Genomic DNA, 3,141 nt, shown 5'->3' on the forward strand with positions numbered 1-3,141 from the left:
GAAAGAACGCCGTCATCCTGCCTAAAAACCCAAGTAATGTAACTAAGGAATGAGAAGTCAGAAGTCAGATTTCGCTCGACTTCGTAGCGATCATGATCCGTCTGCCGAGCCCGACAGAGGGCGACCCCGACAGATGCAGGGACTAACTGTATTGGTCAAAATCTGACCTCATGACCGAACTGATCAACATCTCGCCTTAGAGACCGTGTAGTGAAAGATAACATAGCCCACTCTGCACCCTTTTCCCGACATCCGTCTAGTCGGAAGGAGCAACGCCTAAAGGGATGACCAAGACACATTGGAGGTAGGCGGGCGTCAGACCAAGCAAAAGGCAAGGATGCCTTGACTATATATAGTAAGGGAAAACCTTCGATTAGAGGGGGCTGCTCCCCCTTTCTCTCTCCAAGGCTCCCTTCTTGTATTCTTGATAGAAAAGAAGTAATCTACAGAAGAACATGTAAATTTATCCCCCCATCGATCGATAGGAGATGCAATGTTGAGTTCCAATAAGTTCATTTACATTTTTTTCTTGTGTCCTATGTGCAATCCATACTATTAGCTCTTTGATCTGGAATTTATTATGTCTGACTAAGATTTACCCCTTCAGCTTCTTTTGATTGATTTGTTCAAAAAGGTTTCGATATCTTTTTAGCCAAACAACTCCAAACCTACGTTGGATGCTTTAAATTTTATGATTTATTCCCTCCCAAATAATTAACGAATGCATAATGCATTCGTTTAATATGCAGAGAGGGATCATGCTCGGCACCTAAGCAAGTAGGCCCCCACCAACTTTTCCTTCCGTACCTCGGCCCGGACAGCAAATGTACCTTTACACGTACGCACTTTTAGGTCTCTACCTTGTCTATAAATTAGTTCTTACCCCTCACCCCTTTCTCAGTAGTTGGTGTCACGATTCAACCAAAATCCACGTGCACTTTCAACAGCATTCCTATTGTTAATTTAAGCTGAATATATATACTACATCATTTTTGCTATTCTTCCTTGTGCATTGGATGCGGGGAGGAGTGAGTAGTACTTCATCAAGTTGTTATTGTTGTTGTCGCAGAACGAAAGATGGAGAGTCCTCAGTATTATACACCGCCCCATGTTGCGGAGTCATCATCTCGGCCATCTCTAGGATTTCCTCTTGGCACTGCTCTTCTTTTGCTCGTCATTTTCAGCTTGAGTGGCGTCTTTTCTTGCTGCTATCACTGGGACAAAATTCGTTCGCTCCGTCGTCGATCTTTATCCGACCTCGAAGCCGGCGATGATCCTGATGCATCCTTGAAACCTAAACACACCCACCACATGGTAAGATCTCCTGCATTTGGATGGAAAAGAAGGAAATTAGTTTAGGATCAATTTCAAAAAAAATCGAATATTTAATTCCTATTGCACGCACATAACTTCAACTTCATGTCCAAACATCCAAATACTTTCTATTTTTCAATCTTAACTTCAAATATTCTTCTTTTTATTTTTCAACTTCAAAAAAAATAGTGTCCGCGCTTGCTAAAGGAAATTCTTCAGTTTTTTCGAAAAATAAAAAAGAGAAAAACATAAATTTCACAAATTTTTGGAACAAATCTTACACGTCTCAAATTCAAGAATTTTTTTTTGTTTATCCAATAAGGAGACTCCAACTCATAACATTTACCTACTTTAATTCACTTTATCAATTTTTTCTCCGAATGAGCTAGTCTTCAACCCTAGTCGAACTCTTTATTTTAGGATTAATAAACATGTTATTTTAATTAGGGTAACTTATTGATCCAACTAGACACGGTCACCGACAATCAACTGTTCTGTCATAAAACTTATGGCTAAAACTTTGTTCATTCCCTGTTTTACAGAGTGAAAAGCAGAACCAAAGCCAAAGCATGCCTGCAGTGTTGATGCCAGGCGATCAAATTCCGAAATTCATAGCATTGCCATGTCCATGTCAGCCTCCCCGACAGGGAAATGTTGTCGTAGAGGTGCAGAAACCGCCGCAGCCGCCACCTTCGCCTCCTAAGCCTATTCGTATGGTATTGGGATTACCTTTATATTAGGGAAGTACTACTGATCTAAGAGCTGGCCTCGGTGGTGTATTATGTATAGCAGAGTGTATATATTGAGTTGTGTTTCAACCAAATTCCATTTCTTCTGATTTGTAAATACCGATGAAATTTGTATAATTCCATGGTACATAACTTCATCGACTTTTGGACATACCAAAAATAGCCATAAAATTTATATCTTAAATATCATTTAGGATAAATTAAAAATTACTATTGTTAAAGAATTTTAAATAAACTTTTTTTTGGGGAACGTACTGTTAGAGTCAAAAATACTTTAAGATGAATACGGTACCTATCATGTCAAATCATCAAAAATAAATATTAGATGCGGAAGCTTACCTGAATCCAGAAACGAATGAAGCTGCTTGTCTTGCGGTCAGTGGTCTTCTAAATCAAGACGTAAAAATTGCACATAAGACAACTCTTTCTTTTCCACCGATGAGATATTAGAAAAGAACCTTACGTCTGATTTGGGGACCATAACCCATTTATAGTTGCACATATTTATGTAATTCTAATTTAGTCCATCATTAAAATAGAAGTTACATTCGGGTATCTACACAATAAGACCTCATACTTTAGGAGATGTCTTATAAATCTATTTAAATTTAAACCTTAATAGATCACTTTTATTTGGGGTTAACATTTTAACGATAACAACCAACATATAATTATTCTTAATACAAAATATATGTGCAAGTCCATAAACTCTTACAGTCTCCCACTTAGACGACGCATAATATATGTACATATAACTGTATAATTGTATGTCACCTTATCAGCTCAAACATATTTGCTATCATAAACCAAAGTACCTCCGAACAATCCCGTCCATCAATCATGCTAATATTGGATGTGTAGCATGAAAATTGTACATATATCGTAACTAAACCAAGGCGGCATTTGTTACATTTATCGTAATTAAACCTTCCTTGATCATGAATACCAATATAATCAAATGATATAGATCAAGTATGGATGTGTAGCATGAAAATTACATGCAATGTGACCCAAGGATGCCTATTTCCAACTGATCCAATGAAAAATAAGTCAAGAGTGTAAAATAAATTGAATATTT

At 37.5% G+C, this 3,141-nt stretch overlaps 1 long non-coding RNA gene across 1 annotated transcript; it reads left to right on the forward strand.

The window, feature by feature from the left end:
- Nucleotides 1–910: 910 nt before the first annotated feature.
- LOC104235743 (uncharacterized) lies at nucleotides 911–2,211 on the forward strand. The gene is made up of 2 exons (XR_011405129.1): nucleotides 911–1,314; nucleotides 1,857–2,211. It is a non-coding gene; the product is annotated as an uncharacterized lncRNA (long non-coding RNA).
- Nucleotides 2,212–3,141: the final 930 nt, after the last annotated feature.

Source organism: Nicotiana sylvestris, chromosome 2 (genome assembly GCF_000393655.2).
Source record: "Nicotiana sylvestris chromosome 2, ASM39365v2, whole genome shotgun sequence".
NCBI classification, from domain to species: Eukaryota; Viridiplantae; Streptophyta; class Magnoliopsida; order Solanales; family Solanaceae; genus Nicotiana; species Nicotiana sylvestris.